Genomic DNA, 11618 nt, shown 5'->3' with positions numbered 1-11618 from the left:
TCTATTAAGTTGTAAGTGATCTGAACGTTTCATGATGATCGCACATTCCTATAGTGGGTCAAACCAGGTCCCAAAGGTCACCGGGCCTGGTGTCACTTTAAAGAAGTAGTCCAGTTACACCTTTGTGGGCTTATAACTTCGCTTCTGAATATCCTAGAGAGGTAAGGTTTGTTTTAGAGTACTCCAATTAACAGCCCCCATTACCCCAAAAAGGAATGGAGTCATTAGCTCTTATGGTATTTAAATGGCACCCAGAATTATGTTGCACGAAGCACAATTTCACATCATTCTGGGTTCATTTGTGTGAAAACAAGGTCCAATCAGGCTGAAATGTTACAAGAAGGTTGAATCTATTGAGTTGTAAGTGATCTGAACGTTTCATAATGATAGCACTTTCCTAAGGGGGTCAAACCATGTGCCAAAGGTCACCGGATCTGGTGTCAATTTAAAGAAGTAGTCCAGTTACACATTTGTGGGCTTACAACTTGGCTTCTGAATGTCCTAGAGAGATCAGGTTTGTTTCAGAGTACTCCAATCAACAGCTCCTACAACCACAAAAAGGAATGGAGTCATTAGCACTTATGGTTTGTAAATGACACCCAGAATTATGTTGCACGAAGCACAATTTCACATCATTCTGGGTCCATTTGTGTGAAAACAAGGTCCAGTCATGCTGAAACGTTACAGGAAGGTAGAATCTACTGAGTTGTAAGTGATCTGAACGTTTCATGATGATAGCACTTTCCTAAGGGGGTCAAACAATGTCCCAAAGGTCACCGGATCTGGTGTCAATTTAAATAAGTAGTCCAGTTACACATTTGTGGGCTTACAACTTGGCTTCTGAATGTCCTAGAGAGATCAGGTTTGTTTTAGTGTACTCCAATCAACAGCCCCTACCACCAACAAAAAGGAATGGAGTCATTAGCACTTATGGTTTTTAAATGGCACCCAAAATTATGTTGCACGAAGCACAATTTCACATCATTCTGGGTTCATTCGTGTGAAAACAAGGTCCAATCAGGCTGAAACGTTACAGGAAGGTAGAATCTATTGAGTTGTAAGTGATCTGAACGTTTCATGATGATAGCACTTTCCTAAGGGGGTCAAACCATGTCCCAGAGGTCACCGGGCCTGGTGTCACTTTAAAGTAGTAGTCCAGTTACACTTTGTGGGCTTATAACTTGGCTTTTGAATATCCTAGAGAGGTCAGGTTTGTTTTAGAGTACTCCAATTAACAGCCCCCATTACCCCAAAAAGGAATGGAGTCATTAGCACTTATGGTTTTTAAATGGCACCCAGAATTATGTTGCACGAAGCACAATTTCACATCATTCTGGGTTTATTTGTGTGAAAACAAGGTCCAATCAGGCTGAAACGTTACAGGAAGGTAGAATCTATTGATTTGTAAGTGATCTGAACGTTTCATGATGATAGCACTTTCCTAAGGGGGTCAAACCATGTCCCAAAGGTCACCGGGCCTGGTGTCACTTTAAAGAAGTAGTCCAGTTACACCTTTGTGGGCTTATAACTTGGCTTATGAATGTCCTAGAGAGGTCAGGTTTGTTTTAGAGTACTCCAATTACTAGCCCCTACAACCACAAAAAGGAATGGAGTCATTAGCACTTATGGTTTTTAAATGGCACCCAGAATTATGTTGCACAAAGCACAATTTCACATCATTCTGGGTCCATTTGTGTGAAAACAAGGTCCAATCAGGCTGAAACGTTACAGGAAGGTAGAATCTATTGAGTTGTAAGTGATCTGAACGTTTCATGATGATAGCACTTTCCTAAGGGGGTCAAACCATGTCCCAAAGGTCACCGGATCTGGTGTCAATTTAAAGAATTAGTCCATTTACACAATTTTGGGCTTATAACTTGGCTTCTGAATGTCGTAGAGAGATCAGGTTTGTTTCAGAGTACTCCAATCAACAGCCCCTTCAACCACAAAAAGGAATGGAGTCATTAGCACTTATGGTTTGTAAATGGCACCCAGAATTATAATGCAGGAAGCACAATTTCACATCATTCTGGGTCCATTTGTGTGAAAACAAGGTCCAATCAGGCTGAAACGTTACAAGAAGGTATAATCTATTGAGTTGTAAGTGATCTGAACGTTTCATGATGATAGCACATTCCTATAGGGGGTCAAACCATGTCCCAAAGGTCACCGGGCCTGGTGTCACTTTAAAGAAGTAGTCCAGTTACACCTTTGTGGGCTTTTAACTTGGATTCTGAATGTCCTAGAGAGGTCAGGTTTGTTTTAGTGTACTCCAATCAACAGCCCCTACAAAAACAAAAAAGAATGGAGTCATTAGCACTTATGGTTTGTAAATGGCACCCAAAATTATGTTGCACGAAGCACAATTTCACATCATTCTGGGTCAATTTGTGTGAAAACAAGGTCCAATCAGGCTGAAACGTTACAAGAAGGTCGATTCTATTGAGTTGTAAGTGATCTGAACGTTTCATGATGATCGCACATTCCTATAGGGGGTCAAACCATGTCCCAAAGGTCACCGGGCCTGGTGTCACTTTAAAGAAGTAGTCCAGTTACACATTTGTGGGCTTATAACTTGGCTTCTGAATGTCCTAGAGATATCACGTTTGTTTTAGTGTACTCCAATCAACAGCCCCTACAACCACAAAAAGGAATGGAGTCATTAGCACTTATGGTTTTTAAATGGCACCCAGAATTATGTTGCACGAGGCACAATTTCACATCATTCTGGGTTCATTTGTGTGAAAACAAGGTCCATTTAGGCTGAAACGTTACAAGAAGGTAGAATCTCTTGAGTTGTAAGTGATCTGAACGTTTCATGATGATCGCACATTCCTATAGGGGGTCAAACCATGTCCCAAAGGTCACCGGGCCTGGTGTCACTTTAAAGAAGTAGTCCAGTTACACCTTTGTGGGCTTATAACTTGGCTTTTGAATATCCTAGAGAGGTCAGGTTTGTTTTAGAGTACTCCAATTAACAGCCCCAATTACCCCAAAAAGGAATGGAGTCATTAGCACTTATGGTTTTTAAATGGCACCCAGAATTATGTTGCACGAAGCACAATTTCACATCATTCTGGGTTCATTTGTGTGAAAACAAGGTCCAATCAGGCTGAAACGTTACAGGAAGGTAGAATCTATTGAGTTGTAACTGATCTGAACGTTTCATGATGATATCACTTTCCTAAGGGGGCCAAACCATGTCCCAAAGGTAACCGGATCTGGTGTCAATATAAAGAAGTAGTCCAGTTACACATTTGTGGGCTTATAACTTGGCTTCTGAATGTCCTAGAGAGATCAGGTTATTTTTAGTGTACTCCAATCAGCAGCCCCTACAACCACAAAAAGGAATGGAGTCATTAGCACTTATGGTTTTTAAATGGCACCCAGAATCATGTTGCACGAAGCACAATTTCACATCATTCTGGGTCCATTTGTGTGAAAACAAGGTCCAATCAGGCTGAAACGTTACAAGAAGGTATAATCTATTGAGTTGTAAGTGATTTAAACGTTTCATGATGATAGCACTTTCCTAAGGGGGTCAAACCATGTTCCAAAGGTCACCGGATCTGGTGTCAATTTAAAGAAGTAGTCCAGTTACACATTTGTGGGCTTATAACTTGGCTTCTGAATGTCCTAGAGAGATCAGGGTTGTTTTAGTGTACTCCAATCAACAGCCCCTACAACCACAAAAAGGAATGGAGTCATTAGCACTTATGGTTTGTAAATGGCACCCAGAATTATGTTGCACGAAGCACAATTTCACATCATTCTGTGTCCATTTGTGTGAAAACAAGGTCCAATCAGGCTGAAACGTTACATGAAGGTGGAATCTATTGAGTTGTAAGTGATCTGAACGTTTCATGATGATCGCACAATCCTATAGGGGGTCAAACCATGTCCCAAAGGTCACCGGGCCTGGTGTCACTTTAAAGAAGTAGTCCAGTTACACCTTTGTGGGCTTATAACTTGGCTTCTGAATATCCTAGAGAGGTCAGGTGTGTTTTAGAGTACTCCAATTAAAAGGCCCCATTACCCCAAAAAGGAATGGAGTCATTAGCACTTATGGCTTTTAAATGGCACCCAGAATTATGTTGCACGAAGCACAATTTCACATCATTCTGGGTCCATTTGTGTGAAAACAAGGTCCAATCAGGCTGAAACGTTACAGGATGGTAGAATCTATTGAGTTGTAAGTGATCTGAACGTTTCATGATGATCGCACATTCCTATAGGGGGTCAAACCATGTCCCAAAGGTCATCGGGCCTGGTGTCACTTTAAAGAAGTAGTCCAGTTACACCTTTGTGGTCTTATAACTTGGCTTCTGAATATCCTAGAGAGGTCAGGTTTGTTTTAGAGTACTCCAATTAACAGCCCCCATTACCCCAAAAAAGGAATGGAGTCATTAGCACTTATAGTTTTTAAATGGCACCCAGAATTATGTTGCACAAAGCACAATTTCACATCATTCTGGGTCCATTTGTGTGAAAACAAGGTCCAATCAGGCTGAAAAGTTACAGGAAGGTAGAATCTATTAAGTTGTAAGTGATCTGAACGTTTCATGATGATCGCACATTCCTATAGTGGGTCAAACCATGTCCCAAAGGTCACCGGGCCTGGTGTCACTTTAAAGAAGTAGTCCAGTTACACCTTTGTGGGCTTATAACTTGGCTTCAGAATATCCTAGAGAGGTCAGGTTTGTTTTAGAGTACTCCAATTAACAGCCCCCATTACCCCAAAAAGGAATGGAGTCATTAGCTCTTATGGTTTTTAAATGGCACCCAGAATTATGTTGCACGAAGCACAATTTCACATCATTCTGGGTCCATTTGTGTGAAAACAAGGTCCAGTCAGGCTGAAATGTTACAAGAAGGTAGAATCTATTGAGTTGTAAGTGATCTGAACGTTTCATAATGATAGCACTTTCCTAAGGGGGTCAAACCATGTCCCAAAGGTCACCGGATCTGGTGTCAATTTAAAGAAGTAGTCCAGTTACACATTTGTGGGCTTACAACTTGGCTTCTGAATGTCCTAGAGAGATCAGGTTTGTTTCAGAGTACTCCAATCAACAGCCCCTACAACCACAAAAAGGAATGGAGTCATTAGCACTTATGGTTTGTAAATGGCACCAAGAATTATGTTGCACGAAGCACAATTTCACATCATTCTGGGTCCATTTGTGTGAAAACAAGGTCCAGTCAGGCTGAAACGTTACAGGAAGGTAGAATCTACTGAGGTGTAAGTGATCTGAACGTTTCATGATGATAGCACTTTCCTAAGGGGGTCAAACAATGTCCCAAAGGTCACCGGATCTGGTGTCAATTTAAATAAGTAGTCCAGTTACACATTTGTGGGCTTATAACTTGGCTTCTGAATGTCCTAGAGAGATCAGGTTTGTTTTAGTGTACTCCAATCAACAGCCCCTACAACCACAAAAAGGAATGGAGTCATTAGCACTTATGGTTTTTAAATGGCACCCAAAATTATGTTGCACGAAGCACAATTTCACATCATTCTGGGTTCATTTGTGTGAAAACAAGGTCCAATCAGGCTGAAACGTTACAGGAAGGTAGAATCTATTGAGTTGTAAGTGATCTGAAAGTTTCATGATGATAGCACTTTCCTAAGGGGGTCAAACCATGTCCCAGAGGTCACCGGGCCTGGTGTCACTTTAAAGAATAGTCCAGTTACACTTTGTGGGCTTATAACTTGGCTTTTGAATATCCTAAAGAGGTCAGGTTTGTTTTAGAGTACTCCAATTAACAGCCCCCATTACCCCAAAAAGGAATGGAGTCATTAGCACTTATGGTTTTTAAATGGCACCCAGAATTATGTTGCACGAAGCACAATTTCACATCATTCTGGGTTCATTTGTGTGAAAACAAGGTCCAATCAGGCTGAAACGTTACACGAAGGTAGAATCTATTGATTTGTAAGTTATCTGAACGTTTCATGATGATAGCACTTTCCTAAGGGGGTTAAACCATGTTCCAAAGGTCACCGGGCCTGGTGTCACTTTAAAGAAGTAGTCCAGTTACACCTTTGTGGGCTTATAACTTGGCTTCTGAATGTCCTAGAGAGATCAGGTTTGTTTCAGAGTACTCCAATCAACAGCCCCTACAACCACAAAAAGGAATGGAGTCATTAGCACTTATGGTTTGTAAATGGCACCCAGAATTATGTTGCACGAAGCACAATTTCACATCATTCTGGGTCCATTTGTGTGAAAACAAGGTCCAGTCAAGCTGAAACGTTACAGGAAGGTAGAATCTATTGAGTTGTAAGTGATCTGAACGTTTCATGATGATAGCACTTTCCTAAGGGGGTCAAACCATGTCCCAAAGGTCACCGGGCCTGGTGTCACTTTAAAGAAGTAGTCCAGTTACACCTTTGTGGTCTTATAACTTGGCTTCTGAATATCCTAGAGAGGTCAGGTTTGTTTTAGAGTACTCCAATTAACAGCCCCCATTACCCCAAAAAGGAATGGAGTCATTAGCACTTATAGTTTTTAAATGGCACCCAGAATTATGTTGCACGAAGCACAATTTCACATCATTCTGGGTCCATTTGTGTGAAAACAAGGTCCAATCAGGCTGAAAAGTTACAGGAAGGTAGAATCTATTAAGTTGTAAGTGATCTGAACGTTTCATGATGATCGCACATTCCTATAGTGGGTCAAACCATGTCCCAAAGGTCACCGGGCCTGGTGTCACTTTAAAGAAGTAGTCCAGTTACACCTTTGTGGGCTTATAACTTGGCTTCAGAATATCCTAGAGAGGTCAGGTTTGTTTTAGAGTACTCCAATTAACAGCCCCCATTACCCCAAAAAGGAATGGAGTCATTAGCTCTTATGGTTTTTAAATGGCACCCAGAATTATGTTGCACGAAGCACAATTTCACATCATTCTGGGTCCATTTGTGTGAAAACAAGGTCCAATCAGGCTGAAATGTTACAAGAAGGTAGAATCTATTGAGTTGTAAGTGATCTGAACGTTTCATAATGATAGCACTTTCCTAAGGGGGTCAAACCATGTCCCAAAGGTCACCGGATCTGGTGTCAATTTAAAGAAGTAGTCCAGTTACACATTTGTGGGCTTACAACTTGGCTTCTGAATGTCCTAGAGAGATCAGGTTTGTTTCAGAGTACTCCAATCAACAGCCCCTACAACCACAAAAAGGAATGGAGTCATTAGCACTTATGGTTTGTAAATGGCACCAAGAATTATGTTGCACGAAGCACAATTTCACATCATTCTGGGTCCATTTGTGTGAAAACAAGGTCCAGTCAGGCTGAAACGTTACAGGAAGGTAGAATCTACTGAGTTGTAAGTGATCTGAACGTTTCATGATGATAGCCCTTTCCTAAGGGGGTCAAACAATGTCCCAAAGGTCACCGGATCTGGTGTCAATTTAAATAAGTAGTCCAGTTACACATTTGTGGGCTTATAACTTGGCTTCTGAATGTCCTAGAGAGATCAGGTTTGTTTTAGTGTACTCCAATCAACAGCCCCTACAACCACAAAAAGGAATGGAGTCATTAGCACTTATGGTTTTTAAATGGCACCCAAAATTATGTTGCACGAAGCACAATTTCACATCATTCTGGGTTCATTTGTGTGAAAACAAGGTCCAATCAGGCTGAAACGTTACAGGAAGGTAGAATCTATTGAGTTGTAAGTGATCTGAAAGTTTCATGATGATAGCACTTTCCTAAGGGGGTCAAACCATGTCCCAGAGGTCACCGGGCCTGGTGTCACTTTAAAGAATAGTCCAGTTACACTTTGTGGGCTTATAACTTGGCTTTTGAATATCCTAAAGAGGTCAGGTTTGTTTTAGAGTACTCCAATTAACAGCCCCCATTACCCCAAAAAGGAATGGAGTCATTAGCACTTATGGTTTTTAAATGGCACCCAGAATTATGTTGCACGAAGCACAATTTCACATCATTCTGGGTTCATTTGTGTGAAAACAAGGTCCAATCAGGCTGAAACGTTACAGGAAGGTAGAATCTATTGATTTGTAAGTGATCTGAACGTTTCATGATGATAGCACTTTCCTAAGGGGGTTAAACCATGTCCCAAAGGTCACCGGATCTGGTGTCAATTTAAAAAAGTAGTCCAGTTACACCTTTGTGGGCTTATAACTTGGCTTCTGAATGTCCTAGAGAGATCAGGTTTGTTTCAGAGTACTCCAATCAACAGCCCCTACAACCACAAAAAGGAATGGAGTCATTAGCACTTATGGTTTGTAAATGGCACCCAGAATTATAATGCACGAAGCACAATTTCACATCATTCTGGGTCCATTTGTGTGAAAACAAGGTCCAATCAGGCTGAAACGTTACAAGAAGGTTGAATCTATTGAGTTGTAAGTGATCCGAACGTTTCATGATGATCGCACATTCCTATAGGGGGTCAAACCATGTCCCAAATGTCACCGGGCCTGGTGTCACTTTAAAGAAGTAGTCCAGTTACACCTTTGTGGGCTTATAACTTGGCTTCTGAATGTCCTAGAGAGGTCAAGTGATAGGTAATTTTAATCTATGTTCTCTAAGTTAATTTAGCATTATTCACTATTATGTTGCGTATTTTAATTTATACTATTGTTCTTATAATACCTTAAACTTATTTTACCTTAAAGGAAGTCAGAACACCCACACAGAGGGATTAGATTCTTAATTTAGTAAATTGTAACAAACCTTAAATAGACAACAAGCTCTGCAAAGTGTAAACTCTGCAGAGGGTGAGAGAATCAGACCATACAACAAGGAAGCCATTTTCCTCTCACAAAGGAGCCCGAGCTCATGGAGGGGGTTTTATTGAATCCAAAATGTTCACACCCACAAATTCCACAATCACAAGAGAAGTTTCTAGATTTGAGCTAATTTTCCTACCTGACCAGTTTTTTTTTTAACTAATGGAAAACACTCTGGTCTTAGAATGCACAGGACAAAGGAAAACTTCAGATACTGGATCAAAATGCCTAAAGCAGAAAGGAGTTTCCTAAAACACCCAAACGTAAAAACAAGTAAGGTCAGGTTTTTCCCCAACACATTTAACAAAAGATTTCACAACAAAGATGAATAAATTAAAATACCTAACATTCCCTCCTGATATTCATTTTTGTTGTTATAACAAATCAGAGTAAGATGTCACTAACCCAATAATCAATGAGCATGAATTATGAATCAAGACGATGATGTTAGCTTAACAGTAACCCAAACACCAAAATCTACTCTATCCTGTGTGCCTAGCTTTATTAAGATAACCATAACAGATGCAAGAAACTTGAACACGAGTTGATATGAATTATTAGATACCAGCAAACTCAGTCGATTTGTTGGAATTGCTAGAGGGGGAAAGTTGATGTTAAAACAATGTTTTCCATAGAATGGTGTTGCCCTTTCGTCGATATGAGACAGACGAGTCATCAGAGACCCAGACTCTCCTTCTTCAGCTCAAATGTCCTCGTAAGGACACCCATCTTCACGCAACGTGAAGTGGGGGCAGGGAGCCAACCTGCGATGTGACAGGAGAGAGAGAGAGACATTCTGAGAGATGGTGAGGGGATGTCTTTTGGACAGGGAACCATGAAACCAGACGGGAGATTTGGGGTACTGGATACGTTGTTGGAGGCAGGTCACAGCGTCGTGTGGACGGACCCAGGAGGGGTCTCAAACACCAGATGTTGATTCCGTTGTCCCTCCCAACTGCTGCTATTTCCTCTCGTTCCATCAGATGCTGAGGGGCAGTTTCAGAGCAAAGTGCGATCCCCCATCATCAGCAGCGAATGCTGAGGGGCAGTTTCAGCATGGTGGATTGGTCCTGCAAGCTGAAGGCAGATTGTTTACTTATCTGCCGTCCTGGCGAGCCTGCATGCATTCCATCTGATGATGATCAGTTGTAGTGGCCTCTCAGCAGTATGCAGCAGTGGGAGGGATGAGAAGAGTGACCTTGACGCCTCATTTGTGGTGGTATCACATGCAACAGGACCCCAAACTCCTTGGTTCCATGGCCTGCAGTGAGAAAGTGCAAAAGATTCATTGTGGCTTTTTGACATCTTCAACGACAACCATTCAGCTTTTTGTCCAGTCCAGTTTGAATTTAATGGGGCTCAAATTTCACCTAAAATTTACCAACAAAGTCCATTCGGGTATCATCTTTAAGCTGGAATCAACTCATATAATCATCAGCAAAGTACTTTCATCAATTCATGTTCCATGCTGCATTAAACAACCCACACTATTAGTTTATGTAACCCAATAAGTGATTGATAAGACTCATTTAACAAGAAGTTTTTAGGTTTCTGAAAAAGCCAAACACCTTTCTGTAAAAACAGTAAGTCAAACCATTATGGCCAGATATCTCACCTTGGCAAAGAGTCTGCTTATGACAAGAATCCAAGAAACAAACACAAAGTCTCACATCAGGCTGTTATTACTTGTTTACTGATCAGGCAACTTAAAGGCAAAATAAAACATTTAAACAACAGTCATAGTAAAAGAAAATATGTAAATATGTCAATCCAGGAGTTAGAAAATCAAATTGAATAAACTCAAACAACAGTATCTAATTATAAACATAAAATCATTAGATTTAAAAAGACTGTCTCAGCAAAAGAAAAGAACAGAGTTTTAACACTTAAGCCTAAGAAATACCACTGCATTTTGCTTCAGGGTGAGTCAAAGGCCAAAATAATAAAGAATAAACCTAACTACTCACTAACCCTTGAAGTACCATACAGTATATCTGCCTGACTTATCAAACAAGCAAAAGGTTAAACAGAAATGGCAACTCACCCTTACTATAGCAGTATTAAAACACAATTTATACCAAGCAAAACATCCTTACTCAGAAGTTTAGTGACTGGGTCGGAACTCAGAACATTTCTGTCTCTTTTGTCCTTTACTGATAAAGATCTGAGACAAACCTTTGTTGCTCAGAGCCAGAAAACACTTATCTGATTAACTGTTCAGCAAGCAGCTCAACCAGTCTTGAGCTGGACTGACTTCAGCAGCAGCAGACTTTGAAAAACAAATCAAATAAAGTTTTAACAGAATATCGGGGAACCAGGGAGATTCAAACGATGACAACCATTATTTTGGAATGCCCAAACTGTAGTTTTGTATGCAAAAAGGCACTACAACCTTTTAATACCCGGGTTTTAGGTTGTCACCCCCTGAAATCTGGTAAATTCGCACTCCCAGAAAGTAAAAAGTAAAGATAAACCCAATATACAATTAACTGCAAATAAAAGAACATAGGATGGAGTCAGAGTACTTTAAACCAAGCTTTTCATATGTCTCATAAAAGTAGCTCACTTCTCCAAAGAAAATGTCAAATGTTACAATTACACCATATTTACTTAGTCTGACCAATGAAACAAAACAGACTGCTGAGCTAAGGTTTGCATTCCATGAAGGAACCTTACCAATTGAAAACAGAGACCATCCCGAAGCAAAACCACATTCTTAAATTAAATCCAGTAGCAGAAGGCATCTGTGGACATAGATTAGGCCTCCCAGCTACTCTGCCTTCACAGGAACTTGAATCTGGTAAAACCAGATCTGTGTTAGAATTTGCACAAAGGAAGAGTTTATCACTTTAAAATGGCAATA

The 11618-nt window shown here is 40.6% G+C and overlaps 1 long non-coding RNA gene across 1 annotated transcript; it reads right to left on the bottom strand.

Moving 5' to 3' along the window:
- Positions 1 to 8772: 8772 nt before the first annotated feature.
- LOC139071445 (uncharacterized) lies at positions 8773 to 10898 on the bottom strand. The gene is made up of 2 exons (XR_011521332.1): positions 10852 to 10898; positions 8773 to 10016 (listed from the first exon to the last, which is right to left on the bottom strand). It is a non-coding gene; the product is annotated as an uncharacterized lncRNA (long non-coding RNA).
- Positions 10899 to 11618: the final 720 nt, after the last annotated feature.

This window comes from Nothobranchius furzeri, chromosome 1 (genome assembly GCF_043380555.1).
Source record: "Nothobranchius furzeri strain GRZ-AD chromosome 1, NfurGRZ-RIMD1, whole genome shotgun sequence".
Classification (NCBI taxonomy): domain Eukaryota; kingdom Metazoa; phylum Chordata; class Actinopteri; order Cyprinodontiformes; family Nothobranchiidae; genus Nothobranchius; species Nothobranchius furzeri.
The sequence above is the reverse complement of the archived record's forward strand: the minus strand, read 5'-3'. Positions and strand labels throughout refer to the sequence as shown.